We start from the raw sequence: 17,274 nt of genomic DNA on the forward strand, positions 1-17,274 counted from the left end.
CTAGTAATCATGTTTCCCATAGACCCCCAGTAGTAATAAAGCCCATCATAATGCCCCCCAGTAGTAAAAATTCTCCTTATAATGTGCCAGTGCACAAAATACACCCTTTTAATGCCCCCAGTTGAGCTAATGTCCCCATAGTGCCCCATAATGTGCCAGTATAAAATACCCCTATATACTGCTCCCAGTAAATGCCCCATAGTGCTCCTCCCCCCCCCCTTCTTCCTAGTGCCCCCCATAATGTAACAGTATAAAATGCCCCATATATAGTGCCCTAGTAGATGCCCTCAGTGTCCACCATAATTTGCAAGTATTAGATAACCCTTCTTAGTGCCCCCCATAGATGAACCCATGGTACTCCTCTCTCCCCTTCCCCATAGTACCCACCATAATATGCCCCTATACAGAGCCCCCTATATAAAATACCCCTTCTTTGTGGCCTCAGTAGAAGCCCCCATAGTGTTCCTCTCTGCCCTTCCCCCATATAAAATACCCCTTCTTTGTGGCATCATTAGATGCCCCTAATAATGTGCCAGTAAGAAGTGCCCCCATAGATGCCCCCACAGTGCCCCCCAATAATGTGCCTCCATAGATGCCCCCAATAATGTGGCAGTAACAAGTGCCCCATAGATGCCTCCAAATCATGAGCCAGTAACAAGTGCCCCCATATATCCCCCAATCATATGACAATAACAAGTACCCTCATTGATGCCCCCAATCATGTGCCAGTAACAAGTGCCCCCATAGATGCCACCAAATCATGTGCCAGTAACAGGTGCCCCATAGATGCCCCTCAATCATATTCCAGTAAAAGTTGCCCCATAGATGCCCACCAATCATGTGCCAGTAACAGGTGCCCCAATAGATGCCCCTCAATTATGTGCCAGTAACAGGTGCCCCCATAGATGTCCCCCAATCATGTGCCAGTAGCAGTACCATATAAAAAAATAAACACATATACTAACCTCCATCAGGCTGGCAGCGATGCAGGACTCTTCCGGCCTGTGTCCCGCGCTGTACGGCTCAAGCGGGGCGATGACGCCAACATCAGACTCTGATAGGCTGCAGGCCTAGTGCCTGTAGCCTATCAGAGGAACAGGGAAGGGAGACACCTCTCCCTCCCCTGCCCCGCCGCAGCACTTCCATCTGTATCGCTGTCCTGAGGATGGCGATACAGAGGACTATGTAGATGAGCGCTTCCACAATGGAAGCGCTCATCTCCCTGTGCCCTGCCGCCACCCCCATGTCACCAGTGGCCAGCGGGGCTCAAGAGGCAGCTGCCCCTTTTTCCCCGCGTAAAAAACGGCCCGGCACAGATGCAGCGTTCTGCTGACTTAAGAGGAGAGGGACCATCCAGCTTGTTATCAGCACACAGTTCAAAAGCCTGCTTCTCTGATGGTATGGGGTTGCATTAGTGCCTATGACATAGGCAGTTTACACATCTGGAAAGGCACTATCAATGCTGAACAGTATATAGAATTGGGGTTGCACAACAAAATATATTAGAAAACTATTAAAGGATACCCGTCAGTAAATACATGATGCCTGAACCACAGGGAGCATGAAATCCTGACAGGCTCCCTGGTTACCCACAACTATGTTTTAATCTAAACTGTTGCAGTTCTTCTGTGAAACCATAGTTTTTAAAATGAGCTGGGAATGTTGAGAAGAGTCACAGGGGCAGTTCTGCCGGCTTCCCCCCACCCAGATTAACTAGATTGACAACTCTCTCTCTATTTGTGTTTGGCGCATTTAGTAAACTATGTTTTCTCTGTAACATTGCAGCTTTTCAGATTAACAAGAAAGCCTGTCTCATGTTTAATGCTTCATGTGGTCTAGACAGGCTGAATCCCTTGACAGGTTCCCTTTAAAGTACTCCACCACTGATATGAAAAGTTTTAGGATGGACACAGGGGCGGATTAAGGCTGCTATGGCCTCATGCACGGATAAGAATAGGATATTTTCTTTTTTTTGCAGAATACACATACAGATGCGAACAGCACATAGATGATATCTGTGTGCTGTCAAAAAAAAAAGCAACCCCTTTATATGAATGGGTTCGCGTGAGATCTGCAAATAATATGAAAAACCTGAAAAAAGTGGTATTACTGTAATACTACACAGTGAAGACTTAAAAAAAATCTTTCCAGCTTTGCAGTGTTTTTCATCCTGCCTCCCTCAAAGTGGAATAAAAAGTGATACAAAAGACTTATGCACCTCAAAATGGTGCCAATGAAAACTACAGCTTGTCCAGCAGCAAAAAATAAAAAATAAATCAAGTCATCATACAGCTTCATTGATACAAATAATTCAAATGTGATGGCGCTCAGAATATGGTGACACAAAAGCAAATGATTGGTTTTCTTGTGCAAGCATAAAAAACTATATAAATCTGGTATTCACTTAATCGTACCGACCCACAAAATAAAGGTTACATGTTATTTATGGTATGATATGGTATTTATGTGAATTCTGCAAAACTTATAACTAAAAAATTTTTTAAATGTATAACACAAAGGTTAATCATTATATTGTCACGCTGGACAGGATACAAGATACACAGAATACCACCAAACAAGTGTCTAGGCAAGAAGCTGGGGATAAAGGTCACCTCCTGACAAATTCCTACCAGCTCTCCCTAGACTTCTATGCCCACGTTCAGACCCTTAAGGTGGGAATAAACGTGTCCCGTGCCTAGGCTGAAGATTCCCTAAAATCCCTAAGATGGTGAAAGGGGGAAAGAGGCAGCCTGCTCCCTCAGGACCTGGAGGGGGCAGGCGTCTCTCTAACAGCCTAGACAGACAACTACAAGAAAAACAAAACCAACTTATCTTGTTACTGAGCAGGAACAGCAAATCCTTCCTTCCTTACTTCCTCTGAGCAAGACAGAAGCTATAACCCGCACAGGACACTGGGAGTGGGCGTAATTTAAACTCATACCAACGACCCCACCCAGTGCACCTGAAGGGAGGCGGATACAGCTCAACTCAAAAACAAAAGGCTACACACATGCTGCTAACATAGCAGACCTCCGCACATAACCTGAGCAGGGCATGACATATATGTTTCGCAACATGATGCTATAAAAAAAATTTATCCCACAAAAACTTCATTCATTTATGTCAATGAAAAATGAAAGCTCTTAGAATGCGATGATGGAAAAACAAAAATAAAAAGCTTTGTCCTAAAGGTCCAAAATGCCAGCCATGAGAGGGTTGAGAAGCAGCAACCCTCTCCTATACAGTGGCCATCCAAGCATAAACAGAATGTGAAAACACCACTAGAGGTGTCCTTGCGGTTCGCCCGGCAGTCGTTTCACGGCGAACTTTGCGTGTTCGCAATACGCCGAACATGAAAACACATGGCGATGTCCACTGGCGCCATATTCTTTTGCATTGCGCCAAGCTTTGCTGGCCAATATCCGATTGCTCAAATCCCTGTCACCGTGCGGTATAAGAAGGTGTAAGAAGGATAATGGTAGCAACTTGGCCAGGACGCCGGGATCAGGGAGCAGGTCACCTCCTATTGCATCCCTAATCCTCTCCCTAACTCCTAACCGTATGAGCGGACCCTGATGGTGGGACGGCTCATACCCTGGATACCTAATATCCTGAGTCGCCCTGGAAATCCCTCACTTAGGAGCAGGGCAGAAAAGACCTGTTCATCCACAACACAGAGGAACAAGAGTCTCTAAAGACCTAGAAGCAGGGAAAGGGAAACACATACAGCTTAAGGAGATGGCAGATATGGGCGAAACCAATAACACACTTACCTGCCACAGACACACTGACTGGAACCTGTGCACTAGTGCTGCTGTCCACACCAACATTAAAAGGACACAGCACACACCACAAACCACACAGGAACCCAGGACACCATAGCTGCAATAACATGAGACACAGGAATGTCTAGAAAACATGCTGGACACCAAACACCACCAGACATGTAACACCAAACAAGACATACCAACTCCCTGAACATAACCCACTCTATACAAATAGGGATAGGAAGGGAAGGCGACACCGGGATAACATTGACGACCACAAGGGTGGCCCTCACTGGACAGATGGAACACCCTGGACTGGAGCAGAGCTCCAGCACCAACAACAGCTGAAGTACAACTGACTCTAGCCAGGAAACCACAGAAGATAAAAGCCAAGTGGCCACACCCAGTCAGGGAGTTAACCCTTACAGCACCAGACAGAGGGAGGCTAGAACTTAAAGGGGAAGTGCACACACAAGCATACTAAACCACACGTGACCACCGGCACCAGCATGCGTGGTTACCATGTCACGTCAATCACCTAGAAGGCTGAGACACTGCCACCGCATGCTCTCACAGCAACACGTTGCCGCAGGCAACCACAAGTGTGGCAACAGTGTCACAGCGCAAACCAAAGGCCATGACAACCCCACACACTTACAATTGCAATACAATCTGATCTTATAACGGTAACATTAAATCTAATATTTCCCCTTCAAAGACTTAAAAACTTTTAGCTGTGTTGTTAAGAACATTATTTTAAATACTTTTAGTTGAAAAAATTGGGATTATATGCTTGCATCTTTATCCTGCAGCGCATGTTGGAGTGGGGCTATGACCGGACCCGGGTAATTTTTCCAAGAAGAGAAAAAGCGAATTGAGAGGGAAATACAGAAAAAGTGGGAGTTTAAGGGGAAGCACACTTTGATGGCGATCATAAAACATTGGTCGGATCTAAAGAGGAAGCACATCGGGTGGATCAGTGAGATCCGTGACAGAAAATGCCCAGGTACAACGCTTACATTACTTTTATATCTCTTGCCTACACTCTGTAATGTATATATATAGTTATGCAAATAAGTATTTAATCCCTTTACAAATGATTACTTAGTACCTGGTGTGACACGTAGCAAATCACCCGATTACATCATACATCTCAACCTCGCTGTGAATGCAGTGGCGTAGCGTGGGTTGCCAGCACCCGGGGCAAGACAAGTATTGCGCCCCCCCCAAACTGTGACCATGCCACTTTTTACAGATAATGCAGTAGATGTCACCTGCAGTCCTAAGTAACACCACAGATAACACAGTGATAATTCTCTGAGTACAGATAATGTAGTAGATGTCACCTGCAGTCCTATGTAACACCACAGATAACACAGTGATAACTGAGTACAGATAATGTAGTTGATGTCACCTGCAGTCCTATGTAACACCACAGATAACACAGTGATAACTCTCTGATGGGTGTGAGGCCCCAGAATTCAGAACATGCACAGTGTGACCTGAAGTCTGGGGCCAGGCTGCTACAGTGTGGGCCAAATTCTATATTCACCCCCCCCCCCCCAAACAGATATTTGGGTGGACATTACATACATTGCTATGAAATATATAGGAGAATACAGCACCATACCTCTTACATCCAGTGACATCTCCTATGATGTAGACTTTCCTCAGCATCTTCATTCGGAGATAAGACCGCCATGACACCTTCTTTTAGCTGCATCTCTGCAGAGTTTCACAACATTTTTTTTTAGATTCCTCACTTTACTATCATTGTCAGATAACAGACCTTCCCTCCCCCGTTGTGCCCATAAGTATAATGCCCTCTGTATAATTATAATATATAATGGCCTCTCTGTATTATTCTTATTATTAACGTTATAATGGCTCCCTCTGCAGTATTATTGTAATAATTATGGCCCCCTCTGTAGTAATATTGTAATAATTATGGCTCCCTATGTATTATAGTAATAATTATGGCCCCCCTCTATATTATAGTAATAAATATGGCCCTCCTCTGTATTATAATAGTAATTATGGCCCCCTCTGTATTATAGTAATAATTATGGACCCCTCTGTATTATAGTAGTAATAATGGCCCCCTCTATATTATAGTAGTAATAATGGCCTCCTTTGTATAATTCCCCCCCCCCCCTCCTATAGTGCCCCCATTATGGCCTGCATATAAAAAAATAATAATAAATGCTTACCTCGCCATCACCTCATGTAGCCTGTGTTCGGAGTCCTGGAGCAGGCATTCACAAACACATCACTGTGCCCTACTGTGCCGCGTCATCACGTCATGAACGGTGTGTGAACGGTGCTCTGTACAGCCAGGAGGCTGTGGGACATTGGCTGGGAAAGCCGCATCGGTTTACAGGGTGTGAACTGTACCTAATATGTGAGTCAGGGAGGTTAATGTATTAGTTAGAGCCTGGACGGGCGAGTGTTTATTGTTTTGTTGTTCTGCTTTTGCTAGTGTGCCACAATAAATGCACTGTTTGGACATTAAACCTGGTGTCCTGAAGCAGAATCTGTGAGGATGATACCCTGAAAGAAAGCTACCCCTCACAATATATACATAAACTGCAATCACAATTCTGTATTCCAGCAAAAGGCCCCGTCCAGCATTACATTACATACATCCCCCACTTAATTTGGATTTTTATATGAGCTCTGAGTTGTTTGTTTAAATTCTGAACATTGTGTAATTACAGGTGTTCCCATTCCCTCTGTTTGCCGCAGGCCTTCCACAGATGATCTGGAGGTAGTGGTGGTGTCCACGGAGGAGGAGGGAGAGCAGGCGGGACAATCCCAGCAGCAGGATGCGCCACCCCCACCTGATGTGGGCAAAGTGGTGGAGGTGAACGCTGAAGAAGCTAATTTGTGGGGCCTGTACTGGCCTACAGTAAAGTTTTTATCCGGTGACCGCTTAATGTACCTCCAGCCACATTATCACAAGTTATTTTCTGTCAGATGAATGCCACATTTTTGGGGCCTGTACTGGCCTACAGTAAAAATTTGATGCAGTGACCGCCTAATGTACCTTCAGCCACATCATCACAAGTTCTTTTCTGTCAGGTGAATGCCTAATTTGTGGGGCCTGTACTGGCCTACAGTAAAAAATGTATCCGGTGACCGCCTAATGTACCTCCAGCCACATCATCTCAAGTTCTTTTCTGACAGGTGAATGCCTAATTTTTGGGGCCTGTCTTATGGCCCGATGCGCCTTATAGGGTGAAAAATACAGCAAATGTTTATTGTCTTCCAGTATCTTCCAGTATCTTGTCTTCCAGTCTCTTACTTTTGTAATTCTGTATATTCTTACTCTTACTTATTTTTGACTGATCTGTACCCCTAAAATTGCTTATTCGCAGCCCAAGGTTATAGAATTCATTTGTGATTAAATTAGGCATTGATAAGTTGTATAATTGAGATCTCCCTAGTCTCTAAAGGATTCTGAGACAGTTTTTCATATCATTTTGTAAGGTGGTGGGAGGAGTGTAGTTAAGTTGCCATCAGGCTAAATGCTACTACATGTTGTGCGTGCTATGTTTAATAGTAATGTTATGTTGTGTACATGAGGTGGCTTTGGATGTGGTGGTTTAGTAGAGTAGGGCTGCACCACATCAATATGGCACTGGGGATTGTTGGTCCCAGCTGCCATTATTGACAGGTAAAGGTGATGATTTTCTACATTATGAATGGGGATGCTGACACACAAAAGAGTTGGATCACCCACATGGGCTGGGGCAAAGTTATTGTCATGCTTCGGTGTGGGAGGGAAACACCACATCGAGCATAGGAGGAAAGGGGGAAACAGGGAATCAGGCCTGAGAACTAGGGAAGGAAGATTGACACCTCCTAGTGAAAACCCTAACCAAAATCCTGACTGACTACCAGTATGAAAAAAAAAATTCACAGAAATAAGGTAATTATGCACTTATTAAAATAGATGCAAGCATTAGATATGAACAAAGTCCTCACTCTGATATGATAAAATCTGAGACACTTAGCCAATATATTTTGATCAAAACACATCTGTGCGCGCATACCAAGCGTCATGGTCGTTTCAGGGCAGGCGGGTCCTACGCTAAACCTACATAAGCCATTGGGCTTCTATGTTCAGAAGTGGAGACGCCGCACATATGGTGTGCTGCTCCTAGTCACCTCCATGTGCATTAAGCAACCAATGGGAGGAAGAGCAAGCACACCTATATGTATCACATAATCAAGGCGGTCTATGAGATAGGAAGGGCAAAAGTGCAAAGGAATGCTACTCCCAAGATAAAATAGGAGCGCATTCACACTTGAAGATGCCACTCCCTCAAGCATATGCTACATATCCCCAAAAATCACACAAAAAAATAATAAAAACATCCTGCATGGTATGATAAATAAATGTGCGGATGTCCCTGGCCATATTCAGTATGAACAGACCCCAAAGGTAGGTGGAGTTCACACACAGGAATACCTAGAGTCCTATCTAGCCCTATAGGACCCTGGTACTAATGGCAGGGACGAGACTACCTGTTCCTCCAAAAGAAAGGCCGAACAGGAGTCTACTTGAGGCCTAAAACAAACAATAGGGAAATGCAACACACAGAACACAAACAAAATACAAAAGGGAAAGGAAAGACCTAACTTCAAAGAGGACTCTGGAAGCACCAGGAACTCAGCCGAGATCCAACCACAAACAATCCACAGGCACAGAAGCTATAAACTGCACAGCATAGTGGGAGAAGCAACTGTAAATAAGGAAGATAAAATGACCACATAAGCAACACCTGGAGGCAAGGGGTGTGGTCATTGCCAGAAACAACACAGACACCTATTGATCCACAAGGAAAACCTGTCAGATCAAACAACGTGTTGCCAGTCTCACAGATCTCCTGCCACTCACTGTCGCCAGGACGTCCGTATATCTTGGTACGTCCGTGACAGTTATATAGGATGGGGAGGGGTTACCGTCAGACCAGTACATTGCAGGGTTTTGGCAGAGTCTGGTTGACTGTCTGTCCCTTTAAGGCTGGTGAGCTGGGCTCAGGACAGCTGAGGGAAGAACCATGTGAAAGCAGGGTAAGAAGTCTGGATAGACTGCTTGAGAGAATGTTATTTGTCTCAGCCCAAACCCGCCAGTCATGTCCCGTCCCTGTGGTGCAAACATTGTAAAATTTAAACGCCTCTCAGACGGCCTAAACCCACTAGTCTGGTCCCACCCTGTGGTGCGAACATTGTAAAATTAAGCGCTTCTCAGAAAGCCTGAGATATGAGAACTGTATTCCCATTTTCAACTATTACTTTGCTGAGGAGCCATAGCTGATTGGGATTAAAACTAAGTATGGTTTGAATCTGCATCTACCCCAGCTTCTCCATGTCTTTACACTTTGATGAGATAAATATGATCTTTGGTTGAGATTTGCCATGTTTCATTGTAAGGGTCCTTCTTTTCTGTTTTAGAAACTACACCCAAAAGTTGCTCAGGTTAGGAAACTATTAAATCCAAAGTGGATATTTCCTCTTTCTACAAAGTCTACAAACTGGAAATTGCCCAAATGCATAAATATCTTCACCCTTAATAAGGTAAGGCCCTTTATTTGGTATCATTTACAATAGTGGATACTTGTTCAAATTGGGACTAGTGACAGTAAAAAAGCCCTACTTGAGCCGGGTGGGTCTAATGACCAGTGAGCAATATGGTTCTAAGTAGCATCTGGGGAGTAATGACTATAAACAGACTCTTAGAGTTGAATGTAATGGTCTTTTTTCCTCCATTAGTGATTCCTGTGACTGCAAGTGGTAAAAAGAAGGGAAAAGAGAAGAAGAACAAAAACACAGAAAACTTGACAATGAAAAATGATAATTGTCAGGAGATGAACAATGATACCACCTGCTGCATTTGTCTCTTAGCCTCGTCTGCTCCAGGGATCCTTGCCCATCTTAACTTTCATGCGAATGCAATGCCGCACTATACTCAACAGCTGCCCGCACGCCAGAAAAATTACACAAAGAGTTACTGACTGGTTTGTGTTTGTTTTCCATTTTACAAAGTCTGTGGTATGAGGAAACAGAGAGCGGGGTTGTATCCCCCTCCATCCACATACACATGTTGATCTTTTATTAATTTGCATTCAGGCAAAGATGAAAACTTGGGACCCTAGTGACAGCGCTCCATGGGTCTCCTTACTTCAAGTTCAGTAGGCTGAAATAATGAGTGAATGGAAAGGGGCAGAACGCGGACCTGGCAAAGCTGAGCTCCTCAGTATTCATGGCTGGTGGACTTCTCCGCCCTCCCTCTCTGGCCGTAACCCATCTCCAGTCTTCTATAGTCTACACAATGACAGTTTAAGTAAAGAGCCCTTTGACTAAATTGCGCTCATGAATACCAGTAACCAATAAGACTGGACTAAACAATGAGGGCACTGAGCTGTGTCCAACTGTGATGGGTTGACTAGGTCATACGTCTCTGGAGTTTCTGGTACTCCCAAGCATATGTTCATAGAGGAATGCGAGGAGGTCAACCGTATGTTCCACAGGTTGCGAGTGTTTAACTACTTTATAATGAGAGCTGACTTACGTCCTTATGGGGCTCTAACTTGTTCCATGCCCATGAAGTTATGGTTTTGTTTCTAGCAGGTTTTTATCTACTGGGTACTAGGATTCATGATGATGACTTGGTTGAAATATTCCACAGTAATAAAAAATCTCCTCCATGTGTCTACTAAATTATATAGCGCTAAAGAGAAGATAATGCTTGGTGAAATATGCAAGTTATTTCTTCGGAGGGTAGAAGAATAAGTGGCCGGCCAATGGTTCCATCACCATACATCTTCAGTCCTCTTTTGCCCTGAGACTAAACTAGCGTCATTGGGCTGCACCAAAACATAGTAGATTGTAGACAGATCCCAAGTCAGCCATCAAAAAGTTAAATGTATTGTCCAGCTTTTACTATGCTGAATGGCGTGGGTCCAACACCAAACACCCATGCCAATTAGCTTTTTTAGGTGTAGCTGAACTTACAGTGCTGGAACTACCCAGTTCCATCATCTGACTTCAGTGTAGTCATGAGCTCCCCCCACTACACAGTTGACAGTGCTGTTTAGTTTCGGCACCAACTTTTGGCACTTTAGCCATGTCCGAACAGCTGATTGGTGTGGGTGCTGGGTGTTGGATAGACCATTCGCCATGACACAAGGAGCATTTTACCATTTTGGCCAGCGATTGGCTTCAGCAGCCAAGACCACACGAGAAGGAGTGGGGAGCCAGCACCTGGAAGCAGGTAAGTACGTTCCCTTTGTAGGTCTCCACAACCCCTTTAAATCGCCAAATTTAATTGTGTCACTTAAGCAGTTAACTGCATGTCTAAATGAGCCGTTAGGGTAAAGCCACATGGTCAGGCTTCTGAGCGCAGTTTTGGAAGCCAAAATCAGGAGTGGATCATAAAAGGAGAGAAAGTATAAAGGACTGATACAACTTCTCTTTTTTTAATTCACCCCAAGTTTTAGCTTCCAAAACTGGATCATGAAACCTGAATTTGTGGCCGTACCCTTACACAGAGAATAATCAATCACTGATAACAGCCGTGTGAGTCGTCTTGAGCTCAGAAAGAGCAGAGATTTAAATGTATAAATTACGAATATTGAATATTTTCCCACCAAACTATTTATCAATATGCTCAACTGCTTCTGCTCTATAACCTGCTGCCTGCAATCCTCTGTTTACTTAAAATACATTGCAGATATATACAATTACATGCACATATATAATTACTATGTCAAATTATTTATTAGGTAGAAATGTCACAGCTACAACAGATAGAAAAGAAAGAAAATGTGTGTGTTACAATTAAAACTCATTAAGATGGTTTACAAGGTTGTTTTGTGTTCCATCCATTAGTAGTAGCCTCCGCTTTAAGCGTACTAATTGGGCTAGGATGTGCTCACGCATGCAGCCAGGCTGGCACTGCTATGTTGGTTTGCAGCCAAGACACATTTTGTTATAATATCCAGTAACATTGACTGCGGCTCTGAGTAACACTTCATTCATTATTGCTCGACTAGAGAAAACTTCAAACTTCTACAACCGAGTTGTTGCAGGAGCTGTGGGGAGGGATATGCATTATCTGTGCCAGACCAACTTTCTGACTGTGAATTTTAGACAGTCATGCACGCATGAGTACCCCTGGCTACTGGTACACTGTATGATATATATAATATTGTTATCAGGCATATACCATGCACTAGACCATAAATCATCCAGTCTTTGCAGTGTTTGGAACCTGTAGCCATCCCCATTTATTCACTTTTGCCGAATAGGGATCATTACTGAATTATCAACTGCAGCAAATCAGCATTGCTTTGGGTGGACAGGTTATTGGAGATTTAACCCAAACAAAAAGACCATTGTGGCAAGTCATTGGGGTTGTCTTCTGCTGGACCTTTATTGTTTCATAGCCTGAGCCCACCACAGGATGTTCTGATACATTGATTAGTCAATCCAACCTTGGTGATTACCACCAAGCCTTAGGCCTATTGCACACGGCCGTTTTTTTTTCCAGTTTACTGGCCGTTTTTTGCGTTCCGTATACGGTCCGTATACGGAACCATTCATTTCAATGGTTCCGCAAAAAAAACGGAATGTACTCCGTATGCATTCCGTTTCCGTATTTCCGTTTTTCCGTTCCGTTTTAACATAGAACATGTCCTATTATTGCCCGCAAATCACAGTCCGTGGCTCCATTCAAGTCAATGGATCCGCAAAAAAAACGGAACACATACGGAAATGCATCCGTATGTCTTCCGTTTCCGTTCCGTTTTTTCCTGAACCATCTATTGAAAATGTTATGCCCAGCCCAATTTTATCTATGTAATTACTGTATACTAAATATGCCATACGGAAAAACGGAACGGAAAAACGGAACAGAAACGGAAACACAACGGAAACAAAAAACGGAACAACGGATCCATGAAAAACGGACTGCAAAACACTGAAAAAGCCATACGGTCGTGTGCAATAGGCCTTACTATGCAGGCAGCATCCATGCTACGACAATTATGGACTGTGCAAGTTACTGAAGTAATCACAATGACCTGAGAAACCATCCCTTTATGAACAGGCTCTTGAATTTTTGGGAGTATGAAGTATTCTTCACCTGAAAGTATCCATATGCTTGATCAGAGTCTGCAAAATCAGTGGCTATAAAGGAAGAACCGGGCAAATGAGAATATTTTAGGTAACATCAACATGTGTAGTGAAGTTTCATTAGGTATTAGAGGAAAAAGTAACCCTCTAATTCAAGAGAAAAACAAATCACATTTACTTTGGTCTGCACAGAATACGTAACTGGTGGCCTCATTTTCATCTTTTCAACTGCAGATCCATCAACTCCCGGGCTCCTCTTCTGCAAATCAAGATAGCTGCACCACTTGTCAGACTACCTGATACATACTGTGCATGTGGTATTTCATAACACTTCCTGCTGCCCTTGGATTGGCCAGCACTGATCACATGAGCAGTGCTGGCCAATCCAAGGGTAAGGCCAAATAATCAGGAAGTGTCTTGGGCTACCAAATGCACAGTATGCATCAAGTAGTCTGAGAAGCCCAGGAATTGGTGGATCTGCAGCCGAAAAGATGAAACTTAGGTCATCCTGTAAGTGTTCTGTTTTCCCCCAGGTAATTTGAATTATTTTGCTGAACCGGAGGGTCACTTTAAGAGAGACAGAACACTGGGCTGGGAGATAAGTTCTTCTCAAATTCCCAGATCAGCCAAACTCCCTGGAATAAGCACGTCCTCCACAGCGTCATGCAATAAAAGCTTAGCTCCCTACTACACCTAATAAAGTCATATGTAGCTTATTGTTTCTGCACTGATGTCTGTTGGAGAAGACAAAATAGGGCAGGTGAAATCTTTTGATGCCTTTAAGTATTACATTTGAATATGCAAATAAAGGAAATAGACTTAGGCACTCCTGGAGATTTATTTGAAATATTGTGCTTATTTGTACTTGGTTTTCTTATGGAAGGCAACTTTAATGTGTACATGTGACGTTTCGGTCCCACACGGACCTTTTTCAAACATTAGTTGCCACGCAGAAGAAGAATGTAGATTATAGGAGTTATGGAGAGATGTATTCACGCTATATGCTATTTCCTTTATTTACTTGACCCCACGACTAGGGCACCCGAACCAGGACATGAGTGGCACATCCTTCTGAGGACATTTGAATATGCAGTAATCGAATTCAGCACATGGAGATAAGCAGAGATGGTTAAATATAATGGAAAAAGTTTTTTGTTTTTTTTTCAGCAACAGTGCCACTCTTGCTAATCGGACAAGTCTAGTATTGCAGATTAATCCCATTTTGGGTGAGTTGAGCTGACCTGCATTATCTGACAGTCCATGGACACGAGGGGCACTATTACTGGGGGGAAAAAACTGACTGGTTTTCTTCTCCAGGACAACCACTTTAAATTATTCATCAATACTTTCTCTTAGGTTGTAAGAAACTGTGCATTGGATGGACTCTATCTCTGTGTATCATGTCCAAATACACTATAGTGGCTTTGTTCCTATGTTCATCAAAAAATAGCTGTAAGTATTTGGATTGTTGTTCTTAGATTGAATAAATGAGGTTAGTTCAATAAAAAAAGGCTTAAAAATAACTCACTAATGAATTGGCCTCTTCGAGCAGTAAAAGAATGGCCACTTTGTCAGACAATTCTCCTATTTAAACAAAGACGAGATTGTGTTTATGTCTTCAGCGTGCTCGCCACCTCTTCCCATACACTTCATCCTAAAGTACCACCATTCACTAGTAAAAATGTTAATAGCAAGTGAATACAGCAAACTCAACAACAAAGGATGGACTAATCTGCAAGGGCCACCGCTTGTATTGGGTTTCTGAAAGGCACAGGGCATCAGTCGTGTGCGGACTAGTGATAGAAGTGAGGTTAATGGTACCTAGAAAAAAAAATGTTGTAGCTACATGAGTAAATGTGTGAATGGGAATGCCATGAGTCCAGGAAGATGAGATCTTGTGTGAGGGCTCTATCAAGCAACTCCCATATTTCAGTTTCAGCTTTCTGTAGTTGTGAGAGTCATCTTGAAGGAGCTGGGTATTGGAATTGAATTAGAACTGAATTAAGTTTATGATAAACAGAGACACCTGCGCTGCCGTTAGATATATCTCTGAGGCTGATGTCTTTCACCTTGTTTGCCGCTGCCTAGTATTGGGGTGAGTGTCCAACCTGTTCTCACCTTTAATAGGTGGCTAATAGCTATATGTATATAATACCGGCGCTGGGGTGAGGATTATTATGTGTATATGCACAGGACGCTAATTACCAGATCTCTACCTGTTATCTGATGGATAGTCGTTCCGTGATGTGGTGTGATCCCGTTGTTCCAGGAAGTGCTGTATCGATCTGCTGAGACGCTTCTTGCTCTAACTCTCACCTAGCACGCTGCCCTGGCCGGTAGCTAGCGCACACGTGGAGGAGCCTGCAGGGATGAGTTCAGGAGCGTCTTCGTGTGACGTCACAACTTCGCTCTGGGTGCCTCCAAAGGACAAATTTCCATCCAACGAGCAAGAAGCGTCTCAGCAGATCGATACAGCGCTTCCTGGAACAACGGGATCACACCACATCACAGAACGACTATCCATCAGATAACAGGTAGAGATCTGGTAATTAGCGTCCTGTGCATATACACATAATAATCCTCACCCTCCCCTACCCTCTCTGGATGCCAGCGCCGGCATTATATACATATATATAGAACTGAATTCGTCTAAAGATTTTGGTTTTAAGAAATTAATTTAATATAGTTTCATCTATGGGAATGGTCTATGCTTCCTTATCATTAGTGTCGTGGTTATGTTCCCTTCAACCCTAGGTAATGGCTCAAACTATTATAAACTTACTAGTTACGTTAGTAGTTCAAAGCCTCTGGTTTCACCCTAGTGCTGTCCTCTAAAAGAATAGGGGGTACAACATTTTATACATTTCTATCTTTGTTTGTTTTTTCACCTCCTGTGAAGAGCTATCGGTACATGGAGGAGGTATTATCCGTGATTGACAGCTGTATAAGTGTGTATAAGTCAGTCACTAATAACGCCTCCCTCCTGTACCGATAGTACTTCAAAGGGCTGCAGATATACATGCAACAATTACAGTTATCACAGTGTCTATCACAGAGCCCCTATAGTGCCAGGTGTCACCTATAATGCCAGCAATTCATGCTCTACCTGGGGCATCAGATGCAACCTATAGTGTCAGCCAAACATATGCTGTGAAACAGTTCTAATGTTCCATTAAATGAACCCATAGGCTGCTAAAAGAGTCTGGCCATAATTCAGTTGAATATGGTCAGGTTTACATTTTTAGTTGCATGCATTAGCACAGCAGACTGCGTTATTCTATGCTGCGGCATCCAGCAGAAAACATAGACTGCCTGGTATCCATTTTGTTCTTAATGGTTGCTTATGGGTTCCTTTTAACGGATGCGCTAGGAGATTTCCTTGTGCATACGGTGTCAGTCACCAAGCAATGTGAAAACAGTGTTAGAGCTTAATCTAGAAATTTTCCTGATGATTTGTTCGGATTATAAAAACTTAGACCTAAGTAGACTAGGCCTACTAATAGCAGTATCGTGCCCAGTGGGTACACATGCTGTGCTAGGGGTGGATGTGGTATCAACTATTACAAGTATTACATCAAGTCCAGATGCTTAGGGGACCTCTTTGGTCAAGCACTCTCACAAGACATAACAAAACTGACAATAGAAGCTCCCACACCTCCTCTCCACCTACACATCAGGACCAGTCTTAATGTTTTAAGATTCTAAAACCAGGCCAGAAGAAAACCCTAATGACCTGTGCTACTGCTTTATAGACCCACAGATCAAATTATCTTTCTGCACTACTAAGGCTAGTTTCAAGTTTTAGCAAACCTATTTGGCAGTCTGATCTGGCAGAAGAACAGGCTATCAGAGTTGACTGGATCAGGCCTAGATGGAAAATGCCATTCACCACCAGACCACTTTGACTATGATGAGAGCTGGTGGGTATCCATCCATTTTCCAACATGAGCGCCAGGTTTCATCTAGACAAAAACTGGTGCACAACCAGAAACCAGCCCAATCCCTGCTAGATCCCATTATAGTGAATGGGCTCCGGTGGTGCACAGCCCTAAGCAGCTATGCTGGATATAGTGAACTCCAGCAGACTGTTGCCATATGTTACAGCATGTGTGAAAGTAGCCTAACTTTTTGTAACACATTTGTAGAGCTATTTAATTAAACAATTCCAAATGACTACACCATCAAGGGTGTACCTAAAAAAAAAATACAGAAGTACTGAGAATAGAAGAATCCAAGGCACTGGATGATGACATAAATAAACATTGATATTTTAAGGGAATCTCTGGAGCCTTGGATTCTTCTATTCAGTATTTTTATGTGACAAAGTGGTGAGTCGCCTCAAGTTTGCACAAAGGACAACAAATAG

The sequence above is a fragment of the Bufo gargarizans genome, chromosome 2 (genome assembly GCF_014858855.1).
Source record: "Bufo gargarizans isolate SCDJY-AF-19 chromosome 2, ASM1485885v1, whole genome shotgun sequence".
Taxonomy (NCBI): Eukaryota; Metazoa; Chordata; class Amphibia; order Anura; family Bufonidae; genus Bufo; species Bufo gargarizans.